The sequence below is a fragment of the Meleagris gallopavo genome, chromosome 4 (assembly GCF_000146605.3).
Source record: "Meleagris gallopavo isolate NT-WF06-2002-E0010 breed Aviagen turkey brand Nicholas breeding stock chromosome 4, Turkey_5.1, whole genome shotgun sequence".
Classification (NCBI taxonomy): domain Eukaryota; kingdom Metazoa; phylum Chordata; class Aves; order Galliformes; family Phasianidae; genus Meleagris; species Meleagris gallopavo.
The window spans coordinates 54,993,604-55,016,039 of record NC_015014.2 but is presented as its reverse complement, the minus strand read 5'-3'; positions in this window follow the sequence as shown (position 1 = coordinate 55,016,039).

The following is a 22,436-nucleotide window of genomic DNA, read 5'->3' as shown; positions in this document are numbered from 1 at the left end:
TTTTTATCATTTAGGATGTGTTGTTTTATTTTGATTGCTTGGGTTAGTGTTTCTTTGCCTTGAATTTGCCAGATAGTTTGCCATTCTGAAACCCATGGTATTAACAGGTGGTTAAGAAATATCTTTTCAGAAAAGAACTTATTCAGAAGGTAATCTAAAATTGCACCAGGGAAAAGTAGCAAAGCTTTTGTGTATCCCCCTGGGATGAAAGATCCTCTTCCCCAAGACCAAAATATCCAGAATTCAATTCTGTCCACTGCAGATTAGCATTATAGTAACCATCTCTTTAGTTCTTTATTTTTAGCCATGTAAATTTTCACATTCTTTGTCTCCTTTCACCAAAAATTGTTTAACTATGATGTTCTATCATATCACATAATAGTGTATGTGAAAGGTGCCTTGATCATTAAATATGATTCTCTCTATACCAGCTATTCTATCTTGGACCTGTTTGTCACCAATATTATCCTCTCTTATCAGAAAGAAGCTTTCTGCTTTGTTTTGTTTTGCTTTTAATCTCAAAATCTGACCAGAAAGAAAGAAAAGGAAAGACCACTATATATTGCCCATCAGTCAGATCAAATCATGCAGATATTTTGAGGACTATATCTGTCAGTGCAGGCACTGGAATGTCAGTACAAGCACTAACACAAAAGGCATCTAATTTATTTTTCTATGTAAGTTAAACTAGTACTGCATTCGTAGTCTCAAAAAGTAAAGAGTATGCTAGAACAGTCTTAATATTTTTTGTCTGAGGATCTTTTCATAGTACATGTAAAAGCAATACTTTGTAAACTCCATTATAGCAAGAGGAGTATGCCAATTAAATCCCTTTTCTCTAATAAAAATCTCTTGAAACAATTCCTTCATGTTCTACTGTTGGGTTGGCAACTTCACACTCATGAAATGTTGTTCAAGCCTTTTCATGCCTCACCTAGCAGTAGTAATTCAATTCAATGACTCTGTTGTACTCCACATTGCAGAATGTCAGAATGTGTTTCATGCAACGTCAGTCATGTGCTAATTTGACAAATTATTTCAGATTCATATAGTGTGAATTCCTTTGAGGATATTTAAACCCAAAGCACAAAATATACATTTTCTTCCCCAAACTCGTGTTTTTTAACCCCAGAACTAGAACGAGCAATGCCAATTTTGCTGTAGATGTCAATCAAGATTTGCAGGAATTCTTGACCTCCCTTCTAGGAGGAAAATATGCCCACTGAATGTTCTCCATACTAAAACATATAATGTTTGAAAACACTAATACAACTGTCCTATAAAAGTTATAGACCTTATGTTTTTTACTTTTCTGGTACTTACTGATGACTTTCTATGCTTGATTATGAAGGAAGCTTTTGATTATGAAGGAAGTTTTAACTTTTGTGTACTGCATTGATCTCTGGCTTATCTCTCATTGATTATTGTTAGCAAAGATCAATGTAATGTTTAAGTAAATTCAGAAAAACAGGCTCAGACTTCCAAAACCATAAAAACACCTTAAATCACAGAGGTTTTGGCAAGGCCATTAGGACTTTTGATAAAAGTCTTCTTTTCTGAAAAAATAGATGTATTGGAAATAGAGACAAGGGAATATGAAATGCAACCAACTTGCCAATGGAGAAAATGAATTTATGAAATCTGTGGATTTGCATTATATGTGGGTTAATTTCTCCTGAAAGCAAGAGCAGGAAGATGTATTTGGCAATAGTACATTCTGTTCTTGCAAAAGCCACGTATACGCCATGACAAACACTTGTTTGCCATACATGGCTTCTTCATCTCACCTACCTCATCCTCTCATTTTTTTTCTTCATTTCTTAGGATGAAACAGGAGGCTTATATGGGATGCACCCTGTCTGCTATTATAAAATTCTAGAGCTGAGAGGTTATAACTCTAACTCCTATTTCAAGAATGTAATCATTCACAGGAGATGAAGAAATATAGTATTATGAAATAAATTTCATAAAACTAAATACAGTTTAACATGTTCACAGTGCAATGAATCACCTTTCAGCCTTTGACACTAAAAGCAACAACTCTGCAGCAAATAGCACTTCTTCTCTCACAGTCATTGACTCCATATACAGCATTTATATCATCCAACAGCCTGACCCTTAAACATGTGTCATTGGATTTATATCAGATGTTAACATGTAAGACATTTCATTGCATAATCAAAAATTGAGACCTGTAAAACTACCTTAAACACCATTGACAGATCTGTTGTCTGTTCCGTTCACTCTCACCTCATGAAGCTAAATACAATTGCACATATTTAAGAGATCTTGTAAAAGATGATAAACACCACATAAGTGTTAAAAAGCCCACTAGGGAACCATCAATTTGAAGAAGGGAACTTAAGAAAAAGCATACATGTGTATGTATAGTACAATCTGATCTAGAGGGAACATATGATATATATCTAGCATAATCTCCCCAGATTTGTAAAAAACCCACATATCAGACTGAAGGGAAGTATGTTTTGTCTGGAAGACAGCACAGCTGGAGATACACAGTCACACAAATGCTGCTGTTTGGGATGTAATATATTCTACAGTAGGAAATATTCTTCATTGATAACATTTCTCTGATTAGATGTTAAAAATAACACTCTGGAGGCAATCCTTGTCCTCTTTCTAAATTTTATTGTCTAAAAATGACTCTTTTTGAAGTTAGTTTTTAAAGTAAAAAAAGTTTGAAATGTCCTTTTCATCACTATCTGTCATTTTTTGGGGACATGTTGTGTCACTTATGACACAATTCAATGTGACATTATTGTTCATAACCCAACACACTCCACTGAGTGATACTGCCCAATGAATTTTTGCTAGACCTGTAGAGAGCAGCCAGATAAGCAAATTCAATAATGAACAAAAGCTTCAGAAGTCCTCAGATGGCTGCTACAAGCTCCCTGGAAGGAATCACAGTTCTCTGACCTGATTTTCATTTCTTACCAGAAGGTTTCAGAAGGTGAATGATAGATATCTAGACTACAAGGGACAAAAAAGGGAAAATATTCCTGCTAAAGGGAAGAAAAGATGTAAGAGCTCAAAGCAACACTAAACTTTATTCTTCCAACTAGTAATGCAAATGACTAAAAAAAATAGGAGAAAAAGCAAATAAACCTAAACATATAGTCTCTAGAGTAATGGGGACACACTCTTTCCCTTTTTGCATTAAATCAGGGGAATGCCTTGACTTTAAGGGAAAAATCTTAGCTTTAGGAAGAATATCTTTATATCAGTAAAATAATTAAATAATCATGAATGTTGTTTCATGGGCTCACATGAATGTTCATCTTGAATAAAAGTAGAAATTCAATACATTTAGATTCACAGAGAAGTCTGATTCTTATTTGTTTGTTGAGAACTCAAATAAAATTTTCTACAGTAATGCAGCATTCAACAGCTCCTACTACTTCATCTTAAGCTAAATTTCCCAAAGGTTATCATTATGTTTTGAACAAGAAATAGCTCAATAAAAAAAAAAATACTTCTTAGTTTATCTTATGTTGCACCAAACATAGCCTATTGTAGCAGCCCAAGTCATGTATCCTCTGTTCTAATTAAAATCACAACAGATGAAAAATATTCTGTAAGTTAACAGATTTTAGTTCTTCAAAGTTATTTATTATGCTTTATTGAAAAAGAAAGCATCAAACTCTGCTGTCATCATCACCTGGATTTCTTCTTTGATTTTATGTTCTTTGCCTTCCTGAGGTATGCATAGCACTATGAACTGCAACTTCATAGTTTGATAAGGAGGGACAAAACAAATTTTGATTTTGAAACCTACTTTGGCTCTGTAGATTCCCAGGAATCCAAAGACCCTAGTGAGAGAATTTGCTTATTTCCCAGGAAAAGGTCCTTAGATTAAAATGTTTTTAGAGGTAGGTTCAGTCAACGAAAATGTAAACCAATATACAATTATGATAATATATTTTTTTGGAATTAATGCTCTGAGCTATTTGAAGATGATATGGAGATACATCAGATCAAATCAAATCAAATATAAACAGATATGTATCAGTAAGTAAGATAAAAATAAACATATTTTGCAAACTAACTATTTTGAGCAGGCAGCAATATTCATACTAGTTTAAAAAAATAAAACAAAAAAAACCCCACAACAATGGAGTTGAAGTTGAAGAAACTGATGCTATTAAAGAGTAATTTTTAGGTATGTGATACATTGCAAATTAAAATGCAGTTTCAATAATTGCACTTGGAAAATCGTAGTTTTATACATATTTGGCTTTGGAGATACAACAGCCATTCACATGGCCTCCTCAAGTAGCGGAATTTTTCTGTTAAAAAGTTGCCAGAATAATAGTACAAGGAGCTGCTGATTTTTTAATGCCATAGTGCAGTGTGGCTAGTGAATTATTCAGTTAATCAAACTACCCATGGATAATTCAAAACTAACAAGTTCTGGATACCAAATCCCATATCCATAGCATCCTTTCTTTTTTAATGAGTTATTATTTTATTATTATTATTTTGGAAAATAACCAGGGCACTATGTTCTTTCTTAAAGAATTCCTTAAAAAAATTCTATTTAAGGAGGTTTAAAGAATATTTTACCACAAACCTTATGAACCCTTTTCTGAATTTCTCTCTTCTTTTAAAGCAGCCTAGAGCTAGAAAAGCAGTGAGGCAGTAAACAATTCAAAGAAAAAAAAAAGAAAACAGATATATTGCAGTTAAACAAAACTGCATAGAGAAAGTAAGTGTTTGTATGGTGGCATACAGCAGAGCTTTGTCAGGACAGTATTTAGACCATCTTCAATGACTGCACTGCGACTAGTAGCCTAAAGTCAAACCCTGGGGGTAGACCTAAGTTTCAAGTCCAGACCAAGATCCAATGTTCCCAAAAGATGTTTACTTAGATCTGGATTCAGTGTACAAATTTTCACCCAAAACACTTATGAAAAAATGACAAAATGAAATATATATTTTTGTATGTGAGAGAAGAATGTAAATTTCAACAGCTAGTTATTGCAAAGATTCATGCAAAAGGTGACTGTGTTTTCCACTAACATCTCTGAAATCAGAGGTTACTTGTGGAGAAAAAAGAAGCAGCTTCCCCATTCTTTCATGAGCCCTTGATATCTCTAGATTGTTTAATTCCCTGTTACATACTAATATTCTCGTGAGTAAAGAACTACAATAGGTCTTCTCACTCTTTCAATAAGGAAAGGATAAAAAGGTGAGTTAGAGAGCACGTCTTTAGGGGAAAAATAAGTGATTGATCCTTTAATGTGGCAGTACATTGTAACATACAATCAATGTATCTTCCCACTTAGGACCATCCCCACTGTAACTTTTCTCCATATATCTGGCATATTATTGTAATTTCCTAGTTTTGGGGAACAAAGAAGTTTTCCCTTAGAAAGATGTCTGTCTCCCTGAATCTTGTGATTGTGATGGAAATCTCATTTTAATAAAATCATACTCAACTCAATCCTGTCACTGGAAAACAAAATCTTTTTTCTAATTCCAGCTGTTCATCACAATCTGTTTGTATTGTTTATTTGCTTGTTTTACTATGGGGTTTTTGTGGTCAGAAAGATACGAATGCTTTTTGTTTAAGGTTACCTGAGCATATCAATGGTGGCAGTGTCATTCCCTTTGATTCCCTTTGTCTTTAGAATAGTATTTACCGTACCCATATAGTTTCTTTACAACTAAGAAGCACACATTGAAATTTCTTTTAAGTTTTAGATTGAAAAATCACCAGAGTTGTACACTGAAACTAAAAGTTACCCTTCTGACCTTTGAATGAGCATCAGCATTTGCCGTCATTCAGCACGTTCCTTCATTGTATGCCTGTTGATTAGGCAGATGTATAAAATAATAAGTGTAATCCATTTCCAGTTACAAGTAAATCAATTAAATCTGTCAAAGAACAAAATATTCAAATTCTGTCAGAGAACAAAGCAAAAACTACAGCAAGGCTTTACAGACAAGAATATCATTTATCTTGTATATTTGACCAATTAAATTTGCAAAACTTTACTTGACATTAAAATATAATGTAAGGAATATTAAAAAGTCAAACTGACATCTTTACTCAAATAAGAAGTTTTCTTGAGACAGTTAAACAAGGTACAGCATGGAATTAGTAAAGATAGGAAAGTTAATATATAAAGAGGGAGTATGATATCATACTGTATCTATTTTGCATTTGTAAGCATTATAGAGTGAGATAAATTATTGAAATGTTACATGTATGTATTCTATAATATGAGTTTATAGTTAGAAAACATTACAATACATTAGAATTTATCAGGAAGAAACTGTTGACCATCATATTAATTTTCTTTTTTATTAATTCCCCAAATTGAGTTTTTATGGCCTGGTACTAGGTTGAATAACAAGAATAGTAAAAGCTACAATTCTTGTACTTGCAGAGAATTGTATTCAGTAACGTAACTGCAATGCAATGCAACTATTTTCTATCTCCCTTTCATGACAGGAGATATTTGAGGGAGGATTGAGGTATCCAGAAAAACATTTTCATACTGAATTATCTTTTCATAGTGTCATTTACTCAGTAATTTATCAACTAATTGCATTTATGAAAAAAGTCAGAAGTTTCCTGAGCTGTTAATCCAGGCTGAATTCTTTGTGTCTTACACGTGGTTTTCTCAGTATAACTAACAGCATGAGAAAGACATACAAGTGAGAGAGGATGGGAGAATAAAATATGAGAGAAGAAGAAATAACATGCTAGTTATTTTCCATTGGTTTGTATAATGCAAACAATTGACATCTGAATTATGAATAAGGATCATATTTTTATTTCCTATATATTTCTGCTGCACTGCAGCAAAATTTCTTACTTAACCACAGAACTAATGTTACATGTTTTGGGGTCAGACAGCCAAAACAGGAAATATCTACATCACTTGTAGACAGAAGGACAGGTTGGCTTTCTGACTTACCAGACTTAGTCTTAAAATGCAGTGTAGTATGTCTAAACCAAGAATATTTTGCGTATAACAAGCTCATCTTTAATTTTATTGTCAGCAGAGGTAATACAGAGAAAGCAGGGAAATCTCTAGCCAAAATAGTCACCAGATCTTTTGCCCTCCAGCTCCCTCCTGCTGCTAGCAGGGTCACCTCAGCTTCCCCACAGTGGAGTTACCCTTTCAAGTACTTTATAAGATGAGGAAAAGCTGCAGGTGGTCAATTTCTTCTTTTTTCCAATACTTTCATTGCTTTCACAGAAAAACCTAAAAGATATTATAAAAAGCATGAAAGGCTTTGACTTCAAATTAATCTAACTTCATCAGCTTTTGGTGTTTTGTAGAAACAAAGGCATAAGCTCAGTTGTTTTGAATTGTAAAAAATGAGTTTATGACTCACAGGACCAAGCAGTAGGTATAATGATGACTGCAGCTAAAACTACAGTCCCAGTGAAGCAATTGTGTTCTTTTTTAAAGCAAATAGATGTTCAGGATGTGCAAGGCGGTGAAGTGAAAACTGGTTCTTCAGGGGTTTGGATAGAAGATATGGATAAAAGTAGACTCATGCTACATCTGTGCACACAGGGACACTGCCAAGCCACCTTCAAATTAGCTAGCTTAGACACCAGAAGCAGGCTTGCTGAAGCAACACAGACTTCAAAATCAGATGCCCAGCCCACATGAGAAGCAGAATAAATTAGCCTACACTGAGCTCTTTGCTTCTTTGGCTAAAGCATTTCTTGTCTCTTTAATCTATGCTGCAGTCTGCAGAGCAGACATGCCCACAGTTAAAACATAAATGACTCAATATTAAACCTTGAAGCTATGGGCAGAAATATATCTGAGAACATATGAGGGGTGGTATTATGAGTAAACACGCTGATGATTTCTAACAGTGAATTTGCAGTTTGACATCAGGTGATCTTTTATTCCAAGCCTGCTGCCTCAGCCTGGAGATCTTAGCTAAATCTCACTTCTGCTATTATTTCTAAAATTGGATAGCTACTTTCTTATACATCCAATAAATGCTTGAGAAAATTATTTCAACATTTTTGTGTGTCACCAAAACTGAAGCACATCTGTGGCAAAGTCTGCTAAAGGAAGTGTAGGGAAAAGTACAAGAGCATGCTTCCAGAGCTTTCTCCCAGGCTCTACTAAATTGCAGACCGAAGAAGGATCACAAAGAATGTTTCTTCAATTAAATTCTGGGTTATATTTGAAGCACACGAACTTCTTAATATACTTTTTCCTACAGTGAAGATAGCATGAAAAAGTACCTCTTTGGGTTTAACACTGTTTACTAATTTCATTTGATGCCTAGCTCTTTTAGTGGTGGCCAGAAGGAATAGTCCTTCCTTATGCACTTCTGCCATGCAAATTGTGATTTAAAACACCTATTAAATTCTCATTTATTTTTAAAATAAACATTTAAAATAGGACATATAGGCAATCCAAATGGAGCTCTGGTCCATTTGGCTATTCTTTATTATCACTCTCATTTTTCTTGCCCATATTTTTTCACTGGTGTCATGTAATTCTCTGAAATGTGAGATGAACATTGTGCATAGTATGGGAGAAACAGACATACTGCAAGTACAACGTTTTCTGTCAGTTGCTTGGGGTGGGTTTTTTCTAGTTGTTTTAATTTTTTGTCATTTTTGTAATTAATGTTGATTTTTCATTATGATTTTTAATTGTGCAAATTTTCAATAGAAATGTCTTTTACAAAAATTTAACACCTAAATGATAACAGTCAGTTCTGATTCTTCTATCGTGTATATAAAACTGGCATTTGTTAAATTTACATTCATAACTCATTTAAAACTGTGTAATTCTTTTGCATTTTTTTTACGATCCTTCAGTTTATTACTCTAAAAACTTGGCACTGCTGACGAACATTTTTAACTCATTTTTCATTCACTTTTCCAGATGCTGAAGAGCACGTACCCCTGCACAGATGCCTGTGGGACTTCATTCCTTTCTGTAAAACTGTCCTTTTACTTCTACCCTTTATTTCCTACCTTTTAAATAACAATTTTATAACTAATCTCATGACAGATTGCTTTTTTTAAAGCAAAAACTCTGACCAAATAGAGGGACATGGATAAGGTTCTTTTTGTTTGTTTTCTTTTCTTGTTTGTTTTTGAAATCCAAATATAATTATCTAGCAATTGCATGCCTGAAACACACTACTAATATTGTGATGATGCAAGCAATGTGATTTAAAGATGTTCGTAAAGAAGTCAGTTGTTCTGTTGTAGTATTCAAGAGCAAAATAATTCATTAATACGTAATTGTAAGGATATTACAGGAAAACACTCAAATTCTTTTAGTAATTTTGACCATTGAGTGCCAACGTATTTTACAAGCGATTTATTTCATGCAGTATTAAAAAAACAACAACAACAACAAAAAACTTTAATGGCCTTTATGATCCTTAATGATCCTAAAATTAGCGGTGTTACGAACAGACTAAATAATTTAGAGTTTAGAACATCACTAAGATGAAAATCTCTGGAATCACATTATCAATTTGCAAAAGTACAGTGGCAAGATCTCTGGGACAATGCACAGCTCTCCCATAGCAAGAGAAAGTGCAGGACTCTAGGTATAGCAAAAACTGAGAGATAGCTGGAAAACAATTTCAAAGGGTTACTTAATATGAATATTCATGCAAACAATGCCAATTTAGTTGCATATTGTTACATAAACTGACCAGAGATCAATCATATGTGGTTAGCAAAAAATTCACATGCATCGTATGATTCTTCATCCCTCAGTTCTACAAGAGATATTTGAACTTTTTCATCTTTCATTACTCTCACATAGAAGTTTGTAGGAGACATAAACTGTTCAGATCTGACTCCAATTCCAAATTGGTCTCATCACAGTGTGATGCTGACTTCTGTGTATATGCAGCATATTCATGTATCTTTGAAAAAGATGAAAGATGTAAAACTTATATTATCTGTGACTTAATAAACTTGAATTTCCACTATACTTAGTATATTAGAGAAGAAATATAGCTGTATAAATACCTCTGCCACAGAATGCTCTTGACCAGATATCTTGCAGACCATTTATCAACCAACACACTACAACTGAGCTCTTGCAAAATTGAGCTGGTGTATATGTAGACTTTAAGCAGTTATCCAACAAGCAGATTTTTGTACCTAAGCTGAAAAAGTTGATTTCACCTTTCCAAACTGTGCATTACAGCTGGCTATATCTGAATTCAGTTTGTGATGGGTAAATTTCTGTTCACCAAAAGTGAGAGCAGAAAGATGGTCTTGCCTTGTCTTGTTTTTTGTATTCACATACAGTTTGTAAAAGTCCTGTTGCATTATGAAAATTTGGACAGAAATGGATCCTTTGAAAAGAATGTTAAGAATAAGTCTTATATTATCAAGGGCAGCTGTCTCTTGTTTGTCTGTGAAAGTAATCTTCCTTCATATCCTGATATGTCAGACATAAGGAAATGATTCACCTTTGACACAGCAGAAAAATGTGTTTAGTTCTAAGACTGCATTTTTTGTAAAACTGGGTTATATGATTGAATTGTATACGCTGGTATTCACATAGCCATATGGGTCAAATAATAAAAGTAATTTTGTAGATTAACATAACAAATATTTATATATCTCATTGCTTTTGAAAGTGTAGGTTTCACAACCACATATTCTGTTTTATTTCAAGTTCATACAATCCACTTCCTTTCTCTCCCAAGAGCTACAATAAAACAACAACCAAGTATTCTAATAATAAAACTTGTCAGAAAAGTGGACTGATTTCTGGAAAATAATACTGTTAAGAGACTAAATCAAAGCAAAGTTCTCTGTCAGTCTTAAGACAGCATACTGTCTTTGATACTACCCACTCTCACATATTCATACTTTTAAAGCATTGTGAACTGAACCTGATCTCTAGAAAATCACTAAGCTTTTAAAAAGTTTGATACAAGAAAACAAAAGTTTAAAATATGTTAGAAAAATTGTTTTGTACCAGAGTTTTCTATCAGAGAGATTTACAGAGGTAATTAATTCCACTTCAAGGAGAATCTATAAGATGTGAAAAAATCCAGTAAACAATATATTTAAGAAATATATTGAAATACATATTTATAAATCTATTAACAAATCAAAATGGAAACACATCCTAATCACTTGGAATATAAAGAGTTCTAAGTCAATTGTGCATGCCAAACCAGTTAGAATGCACAGTATGTTAAAATATGAGGGCTGCTCCAAAAGTAATGCTTCATATTTTTTTATGTTGATTCAGTATATCAGAGGAAAATGTTGGTGGCATAGCAGTAGGGGTGGAATTTGCTCACCAATATTCTGTTACATGCTGTTGCCATGCCACAGATGGCAGCAAAAACAAAATGGCATCTGACATGGAAGAGCATATGAAGCAAAGATACATCAGGAAATTTCTCTGAGTGGAAGAAATTGCACCCACTAATACTTATCTAAACTTGCTGAGTATTATGGAGACCAAGCAGTGAACACAGTGAGGCGATTGGTCATGTTTCAGCAGTGGGTCACCTCTGCTGGTACAGATTTTTATCAGCATGGTATGCAGGCTCTAGTTCATCACAAGCAAAAATGCATAGCTAATGGTGGTGACTACCCTGAAAAATAGTATTGTGCAACTGAGAAGTTTAGAGTTCTTGTGCTCTTTGTATCTCTTGCAGTTTCCATGGAAATAAAAAGAAAGCGTTTCTTTTGAAGACACCTACATAACAGCAAATCTAAATATTTAATTTGATGCAATGAATGTTTTGTTTATTCATCTTCCATTCCATGCAAACTAATGTCTCAAGACTATAATGTCCAGTTTAGCAAAATAATACATTATGATGTTACCTGAAAATTTTGCCTAGAGAAAAACATTATTTAAATAATTACATTATGTTAGTGATACTTCATAGGCATTAACCTTAAGTCACCAAGGAGAACAGAACAAAATGTAAGTAATGAGAAAGTGAGAAAAAATAGTTACTGCAGAGATATTTTCATAAGTAGTGTGCTGTAAAGCTAGTCAAGGCACAGCAAGAAGCTCATGGCAGCTGAAGATCTGAAACTTTATTCTAGCTACCATCAAGTTTTTTTTCTCTCATTAAATAAGAACATGAGTATTTTTCCAGCTTCTGAATATAATATGGTCGTGTATTTTCATAGTTGATGGTCCTGGACCAGTCCACCATGGAAAAGGATATTTCCTCTTCTCCACTTTTCTTCTTATTTCCATTAAAATTTTATGAACTTATAAATTTAAGTTGTAATTTCATTTTTGTTTCTGCATATATCTGGATCTAAATTTTGATAATTGTAATGTTGCCATTTTCAAAAGGATTAAAGTTTGGGAAATCTTTCCTTAGATGTTTAAAACCTTAATGCCTGTGGCTTTGACTATCACAGTCTCAATTCGTCACATTCCTTTGATGATTACATTTATCATTTGTATTCATTAAGACCCAGTTTTGTATTTTTCTGCTAATGACAATGGCAGGAAAAGAAAGGGAAGGGAAAAGACCTCATTACAGAATCATGAGAATTGAAATTATATTGGTTCCCAAAACAACATGAAAACTCCATCGTAATTGCCATTTCCTAATTCATCCAATGATCTTTCCACTGATCATGAGGTATTTTGTAGAATATCATAGTTTAAAAGTTCTACGTAAACCTGTAATTAGTTCTGATGATAATGTATTCTTTTGTATTGTGTATATCTAAATACACAAAAATCACTGCCCTTAATCAGAATGCTGCCAAAACTTATATTTATTTTCATTAAGTACTTTTGGAATACAATATTAAGCACCAGGACATGGAAAGGATCCTTTGTTTTGTCCTTCCTAAAATCATATCTTATTTTGAGAGAGTCATTAATCTGGAGAAATTATTTCAAAAATAGACCAGAACAACAAAATTTATTGAATGTAGTCATGATAAAAGTTAGAGAATAGAAATGAAAAACTTTTATTGTTGCAGTAGGTCAGAGTAGGCTGGGAAAAGAAGGATTATTTTTCATGCCAAAAAAAAAGTTTCTATACTAAACAGCTTTTTTTGGAGGGGAGACATTTTCTCTCTAGTGGTACTGTTATTTGAATGACATCACTGCCTCCATAGAAGAATACAGACTGGAAAAAATTAGGGTCCAGGTTCGTATCACTCCTTGTCAGAACATTCAGCCTCACTGGTCATCTTTTAGAAAGAAAGTTGAATTGGTTTAAAACCATTCAACAGTATGACAATGTTTAAGACAACGTATCTTCCTTAACACAGTTAGACTAATGACATCACTGCTCCCTTTTGATGCCCACGTTGAAAAGCTTCTGTAGTCATTCAGTAAACATGACCTCTCCAAAGGCATTCAGCTTCAACTACACATTCTTCAGATTCTTCAAATTATTACAAGATGATAGCAAACTATCTCATAGATTGCACTCTCTAATTAAAAATGTATTTTTTTTTTCCTTAAACAAATAGCTCCTAACTAATAGCATACACTTCTTTGCAATTTTTTTACACTTACTCTTGTAAGAGCATGACCTTTAGGACTCAGGGATGCCACAGTCCTTGCTGCCTAGCCATCAGATCCTTCTGTTTTTCAGGGCAACCCACAGTCGCCAGCAGCTCAGACAACCAGTATGTTGAATTTCATTGCTCATATCCCAGTCCTTTCATCATCATCAATATGCCTTTCCACTAGTCAAGAAAGTAAAGCGTAAGAATATTATGAGACCAGAATTTAATAAGGAAATCAAGTGCTATTTGCATAAATCATAATTAAACAATAAAGCTTATTGCCACTAGATGTGGTTTAACACAGCAGGCGGCTCAGCATCACAGTTGTTTATTTTGATGATTATCTCCATGATAGTAAAGCAGTGGTGTTAGGAATACATCAAAGTACAACAAGCCACTTAGAATTGATAACATAGGAGAATGTGCTATAGATATATTATTGTTTGATCTAATTTTATTCTCTTTGCTTCAAATGCCAAAGAATTTCAGAATTATGCTGTATTTTGCCAGGATTTTATGGAAATCTTGAAAAATGTCTCCATAACCTGTAGATGAAAGAGTCATAAAATCTTTTCCAGCTATTAGAAATACTTCTGGATGTAAGGAAAGGATTTCTCAGCTTTGCATTAGAGTTCTTTATGCATGTCAAAAATGGAGATGTTAGGGAAACTTTCTCAGTATTTACTATTTAATTAACAATCTCGCCTATCAGAAGTAAAAAAAACAAACAAACAAACAAAAAACATTAAATGCACTGAAATGTATGTATGTATTTTTTCATAGAAGTAACACACTGCAACAAAGAATTTATCACATATATTTGGAATTAAATATGAGAATCGCTAACTAATAAACTAAGGGTATGTAATATCAAAAGAGAGTCATTCAATATTATTAATAATTATCTATATACTTGATTTAGTATTTTTATTTCAGCAAACAAGATTATCTTTACCTGACTCAGCCACTTCCTCTGTGAAAAAACTGTGACTTTTTAAGAAATTATAAATATTACACAAGGCTTGTAATGTTAAAAATTTGAGCATGGAATGTTTGAGGAACATTGTGTCATGAAAGATTTAAGGAGGTATGTGTGTGTGCTTCAGCAGTTTAATGATGGAAATGTTCTCTCAATACTTTAAAAATTGTCATATTTATTATATTCGTTGCTGCCACAAATGCAGCAGTGGAATACCCATTATAAATATACATGTACATATGTATTCCTTGTATAAATATATATGGTAAGACTGCAGAAACCTACCATGTATTGATTTTGTTGAGGCTAAATTTCTAATTAAAGTTATTTTCCTTTTCTCTAAAAGTATATTAATAGATCTTTTCATTACATGTTTATTCTTAGAAACAAAAATACAATAGATATTTAAACTGAAAATACTATGGTTTAACATTCTGAATTGATTTACAATTACTGAGTGGTGAATCTGAGGTCAAAAGAGGATCATCCTACAGCAATTAATTCTGTACAGCTTATAAAGCACACAGTGAAACTTTTATCAGATTTACTCTTCCACAGATATTAACCTGTAAGTTTCACAAAAATCATGTATTCATTGGCATTTTTCATAGCCTGGCTATAGATACAAATCAAAGTGAGAAGAATGTGTGTATTCCTACACACACTGAATTAGTGTGTGGCTCCGTGACCTCAGCACACAGATAAAAGTACCTCCTTGAATTCTGGAGAAAGATTAGCAGATTGGAGCAAAGATGAGCACAGCCATACTGTCTCTTTGGAGTCAGGCTGCAGATGGCCATAGCACTGCTCAAACCTTAATATTTCCAAGTCACCCACTCAGAAATTGACTGCAAAGGGTGGACCCAGGGGTCACCTCTCCATGGGCTGATTTAAGGCTTGCCTCTGAAAGGTGAACATCTCCTTGATGAAGGTCATTTCCTGAGAAGAAGCATTCTGTATCACCACTATATCACCAGTTGGATGAGTCAACTTCTTCTTGTGTATGATTCTTGATATTCCTAACAACACTTTGTCTGGTATTGCAAAGAACAGAAACAATTTCACTGCTTCTGAAGACCAACAGGAGTTAACGAGAAAGAGAATGAAAATAAGAATTAGTTTGCTACCTCAGTAGTCACAGTTTTATCACCAAATCTGATGTGCTGAGCATTAATAAGAAAAGCTTACTGTTTCTGTGACCAGTGCTGCTGTACTTTGGTTAGATTCAACCTTTCTGAGAGAAGCAGATTACTTCTGCCTGAAAATAAATTGATGGGCTTAGCTAGCAAATACTGAATTTGAGAAGAAGGCAGACATATTTGCAAGCAGGATGAGCGAAAGGACCCAATTTAGGATTCATTGGTAATATACTTACCTGTAGGAGAGCCTCTGCTGAACTCTCGTGTGGAAAGAGAGAAAGTATTCTTAAACCTCTAGAGTGGACTACCTAAAGTGTGGACCCTCAGAAAGCCAGCTGCCAGAAAGGCAGATTGGAAGATAAAGGATTTTCTGCCATGGGCACAATGGACAAGATAGTTGATCTAGAAATCTTAACATTTTTGTTGCTTAAGGAATTTTTGTATTCTGATTTCAGCAAAGCTTTATTATAACATAAAAATGTTTAGGAAATGAAAGTCTTCTGAGTCTGCTCATTCTTCCTTGCTAATAGAAGAAAGCTGCAGAGCTGTTACCTTTATAAAGTTGCACAGAGACATGTTGACAAAACAGTATTAAACTGGAGAGACTACACTTTTGAATCTTACAAGAGGTACAGAGTCTGATTTCGGCATTTCATATCTAGATGTCTTCTGCATTATCACTTAGTTTCACAACACTTTGCTACAAAAAACCAGAGTACTTCCAATATCTTCAAAACTCAACAGTCCAGCATCATAGTGGCAACAAAGCAGGTAATCCTTCAGGTAAGGACTGATAGTTTGGCGCAACTAGAGTCAAGACCACAGATCAAAGCTGTCATGTGCAGATGTAGCTGCTATATTTCTCTAGGTGCCTGTTTTGGGGTTTTTTTTCCCTTCAAATTACCTTGCTGATATTGCAGTACTTATCTCTCAGTGAGCATGCTTCATTAGCCTCCAATAAGATGTGCATTTGATACAAAAAGTATAATAAAAAAACAATTAGCAGCAGCAGATTTAGCTGCCACCTTACATGGACTTCAAGATGACATGGTAAATAAGAAACTCCTTCTGGGTTTGGTACACTTACCCAGAGGCTGTGCTCCCAGATGTCTGAAGTAGCTGCATCGCCAGTGACTGAGCTGTCAAAGCCCTTCAAATGAGCTTTGGTACAAAACTAAATTAACAATTTGAAGAAAACATTTTATTTTTGAAAGAGAGAGACACCCTGCTTTTGACACTATCTGTCAGACCATTTATCTCTTCTGTCCATTTAATAGAAGTAAGTTCCCTGGAGCTTGTTTCCATCAGTACATGACTATCAACTTGAGGTCAGATGGAAGCGGTCTCTGCCCCTCATCAGAACAGTTAATGTTGATGTTCACAGTCTCAGCAAACGCTATTGATTCCCAAATCACCCTCAGCTTAAAGAACAAAAGACTCATATATTATTTGCAATGTAAATTATCATGCAACGTGTAACATGAATGACGTAATGGAAATTTTTCACTGTCTGGGCTTGGTGTAGTCTCTTGGGCTACTTAAAGTCATCTGTGCAACTTTCTGTTATTTCTTTGGTTTGTTTGCGCTGTTGTTTTTCCCAATCTCCTTTCTCAAAAGCCTTCAAGCCAAAATATTATTGAAGATTTTTTTCAATGGCTCTTTTTTTGTGTGTATTATTATTATCTTAATGGTGAAAAAAGGCAAGAGAAAGAAATTTAACTTATGTTAAATAAAAAAATTAGTGATTTTTAGGGTGAATATGTGCTAGAAAGCTTATGAAAGCATGCACAGGATACAGTTTAAGAGGAGGCAAGAAGCAGAAAGATAAGAAAAAAATGATGTTTTCTAATGTGCAGATGTGGGGCTGGTGTCCAGATTTCAAGCGAGAAACTGTGCTGGCAGCTTCTTTTCCTAACAAATGCAAACTAATGATGGTATGAAACTATCCTGTTTTCATACAAAGGGGATAACTTGAATGCACTTATGACAAAAGCATAAGCATTTTTTTAATGAGTAGTCTTCTAATGAGGCTGAGGGTTGTGTGGCTTTTAGCATTTATTTAATATTTACCATGTATTTTGAAATATATTTAAAAATTAAAATTAGAGTACGAGAGTTTTAAAGCTTTGATTTTTGAAGTCACATGATGTAATAAGAGTCAGAGCTATCAACTTAATAAATTAGTAAATAAATCACACAACAACCTGAAACCATGAATCAGATGCAATCAGCTAATTAAACCTAACCAGAATCAGCAGGAAAATAAAAATAATCTTTGATATATGTGTTGAGACAACTTTATGGTTTTTACATCCCTGGCTTGGCCTTTGAATATGTTGATATAGAATTGTGAAACAGCCTAATGATCAGTTCCACAGAAATAAAAATAAAGATTTTAATCCTCATTAAAAAGTTTTGCAAAATGTTACAGAAGTGCTTATTAAAAAAAAAAAAAGTATTGCATTAATTTTGTCATCTTATTTCAAGAATATATATCAAAATAATTAGGATTAGGAATAGTGATTCCAGACTATAGCCTTGTCAGTTTTCTTCCTTTTTATAATGATATATTAACAACTGATTCATGAAGAGCATATGATTGAAGGACAAACCATATTATTCTTCATCCATGTGAGGTATAAATTCCTTACTGTAAATTTTGTAATGATACCTACCCAATTAGTAGATCCTCTTAGTTTTAAATAAGAAAAAGGCAATTAATTGTGTGAAAGTTACACAGTCACAGGTGTAGATTTTTTAATAGCAGTCTCATGAACAGGAAAAGAGTTGTAGTACATTCATAATAGGCCTGAAGTGATCAGTTCTGTATGCAACAATACTACATATGGGGAAATGTCATCTTCTTTAGCTATATTATATAAACAATTTCTGAATCCAGTCCATAACAATATGTTTAACTGAAAGGAAGATAGCAAAAAAATCAATTCTCTTAGCTTGTAAATAGGTCTTAGTAATTCAGATGGTGCTTTTTTGTTGCTGAGAACATATTAAGTGAACTATTTCCTCACATTACCTAGGTTCATTGCTTAAGATTATATGCAGCTCCTGACAAGAGACAGAGCAGACCTTAGACCTCTGTGGAAGATGGAAAATCATGTCTACCGGTACAAGGAAAAACAAATTAAAAGTACCTCTTGAAAGTCCTGTGATGATATGTAAGAAATATTTATATATTTATATATATATAGTTATATATTATAATATACAACTTATTTCCTAATATTAATATATCTTCTAAATGGCCTTCTTACTGATCTTACAAATTCCCATAAAGAATCTTGGATTACTGTCCTTTCATGCTACTCTGCAAAGAAGACTTGTGTGTCAACACCAAATAAAGAACCTTCGTCTAGATGGTGTTTGTAAAGTTGCCTTGAGTTTTTTTAAGTAGAGATTCCCTGACACACTATTTTGCCTTCATTCTAGTTTGTGGTGGAAGGGTCCCTCTTGGAATTTGCAAAAGTTTTGAATTGCCAAAGCTGTTGTCTAGAAAATGTATATTCATGCAAAAATGAAAAAGTGACTTTGTAGCTATATCCATGAAATCTGGAAAACTTTGTAAAGTTTACAAATGGATGTAATGTAGAAACAACTTTGAATCCCTGGTGAGTCTCCTGAGATTTACTGTACCCACTATAACAGACTTGCAGTAAGAATCTGAAATCAAGTTTTTATCTTTTGAAATTCTCACTTGCAAAATTTTGTTTGGAAAACAGAAATTAGATATCACTGCCACTTGTCCAGTCTCTATACTTTACAATGAAATGGCATATTCTGTGCTTGAAAGGTTAACTGTGATTAACAAGTATTCAGGTACAAGATCATCTACAGTCACTTCTGGAGAAGAAATGCAATGTCACAGCCTGAACCAATGATTGAGGACTTGGTGGGAAGGCAGGGCCAACCCAGGGGAGCTCAGGTGTATGCAATGATCCTGAGTTAACTGGGAGGGGTGGAGCCAGGATGCACCCCTTCCCAGACCTCATTGAAGGGTTGGCAGGGGGGAATAAAGGTGTTTTGCTGGTGATTTCTGTGTGCTTCAGGTCTTCTGAAGGGAAGCAGTTTCTTTCCTTTATTCCCGTTCCTATGGCTGTTGCAGTTGAGTGAGTCCTTACCTTTTGTTGCCTGGGATGTTGCTACTCTGCTGTCATTGTTGTGCTTTCTATCATATTATGACTTCTTCAAAAGCGTTTTGTGAAACAGCACGGGTACAGTTATTCCTGGATCCTCCCTAAGGTTCAGGTTATATTAAATGTTACTGGATATCATGAAGCAAAAAAATAAGTAATCTCCCAAAAGTTTTAATTTGTTTAAATTGTAGTTCATCTTTTCTTTTCTCTGTTTATCCAAAATCCTTCAGGAGGAAGGACAGAATGAAAGCCCTTGGGATTTTACCTTTGAATATCATTGTAGCATAGAAATATATTTAATTTTGGGCCAGTGACAGTGAATTTGAATTGAAGCCTTAAGCTGTTGAAGTAAGTGGAAAGCAATGAAGTCTCTTCCGTATGTTTACAAACTCTCTCATGTGTGACATTTTTTCACAAACCATGAATGTTTATTTTAAAATAGTTATACAAAGAAACTATATCTTATCACAGTACTTAAAATTTAAGGGAGGAAAGAGAGCATTTCTGGTATTAGGCAAAATTAGATATGTTCATATATTACAACTCAATCTAAATTCATTATGTTTTTTATTAAATAGGGGTGTGATTGATCCCTGATGGAATTCAGTAGAGATCAAAGTTTTGATATATAAATTAGAGTGGTTGGTGTGTCTGCGAGCGTTAAAAATTTTGATATTAAAAGAAATTCTCAGGCCATCAGATGTTTAGTTCTACTGGGTTTTCTGTCATTCTGTTAGCTGTGAAAGCCTGTGGTGATTCAATCTCATGAGTAATTGCAGTGGTAACAGTTCTTCCCAAAGACATGCAGTTTTCTTCTTATTATTATTAAATATGTTTGTCATAAGAAGAGCAGTCACTTTAAAATGCAGAGCCACTCGCCTTAAAACTTCAATCATAAAAAAAGTTGTGGAATTGATGATGGAGTTTATCTTCAAAGCCAGTGGTTAGAGAAAGGTCAGTCAAGGTTTTCTGGAGGAGTGTGGGTAACCCCTAGTGCCAACATCTGCTTCACCCAACTATGCAGTAATTTCATGTTCATGTAGATAGATGCAAAGGAGGTGTTGCTAGAATAGTTTAGAATAAACAAACATGGAGCATTCCTTCTCTATTTCCTCTACTATACATTCCCCTTGTCCTCCAGTACAAATTCCTTTTATAGATCTTATGTGGATTAGAATTGACTGGCTTCTTCTAGGAGACCTGTTTAAAACCTTTAGCCACAGTAACATAAGTGTCATAAATGCTAACAAAATCAAGGTGTTCAACAATATTCTTCGCTTGAAAACTTCCCTAGTGTCTGTTTTTACTTCATCCTTTAGCCACATTTACAGTTGTTGCATATAAAGCTGCAAAGTGCAAACAGATTTTTGTGAACTCAGTCCACTCTTTGAAAGAGCTCAGGCACAGAGACTTTGATTTAACTACTTATATAGTATCTGTCTGTAGGTGCAATGCCTTAAATTTCAGTACAGTCTACCAAGTGAGAGTTTGAAGACGAAAACGCAGGACAAAGGAAAAACCAGGACAGAGGATTTCTCAGCTCTCTAACTCTGATTTTTCCCAGCAGGGAAGTAGCAAAGGTCTTCTCTGCCCTGACTATATCCTCTAATAAATCAGTGTCTGGAGCAGGAAGTATTGCTGCTGGAGGTATCTGTGTGAGCTGAGAAAAGTATATCTATTCTAAACCACTGGAAAAAGAAAAAAGTTATTTCCAAGCAGCATATGCTTAGAAAATCTGTAATGGATGGTAGAAAAACAAAACCCACAGGGGATGGAACATTTTATTGCTACTGAAAACTATTCACATGCAATACAGACTAATACATTTCAATTCCTTGGTTTAGTTTTAAATAAGGGTATACATCATAAAGATGCAGTAATATTGTCTTTTTTTTTCTTTTTTTTTTCAGAATCCCTTGTTTCTGGCACAAACTGGTAAGATCACATCATGTGAGGATGATATAACTTTCATATGCAGTTTACTTTTATATGTTTGCCAGAGACAGTACTGTCTCATATTCATCTATATATTTATTTAATAAGTAATTCTATTTTGTGATGACCAAGATAAAGAGAAGTGAATTTTTCTGTCAAGGAATATAGTAAAATATGATTAATTCATCTTGCTGTTTATTCTGCTTTTATTTCTAATTTTTTTTAACTCCCTGAGAAACCAGGATTCAGTAGGTAGGCAGCTAACTGGAAGAACACAGTGCCAGCACCACCAGCCAGAATAAGATCTGAGAAAAGGTGGCAAAGAGGGAAAAAAAATATTTACAATACAAATAAGAACTTCTTAAGAAAAATAATCAAGAGATTTATGACAAAAGATGCATGTAGCTAGCCTGGAGCCATCAACACAGACATATAAGATATAAGGACCAAAACCGAAGATAATGAGCTAATTTGCATATGGCCATTTTCTTAAGATTGTAGTCTATATTCCCTCTCCAGAAGGACCAAAATATTGACAATAATTAAGGTGCATGTTCAACTGTATAAGGTCAGTTTCGAATTCAGAAAATTGAGTCACATCAGTGGAACTAAGGAGTAAGTTAATTCATTTAATTAGCAAGTGAGGGCTTGGAAATATGTAGCAGAAGGATACTAAAAGAGACAACTGTCATATAACATATGAGAAGTACGAGTAGAGGGAA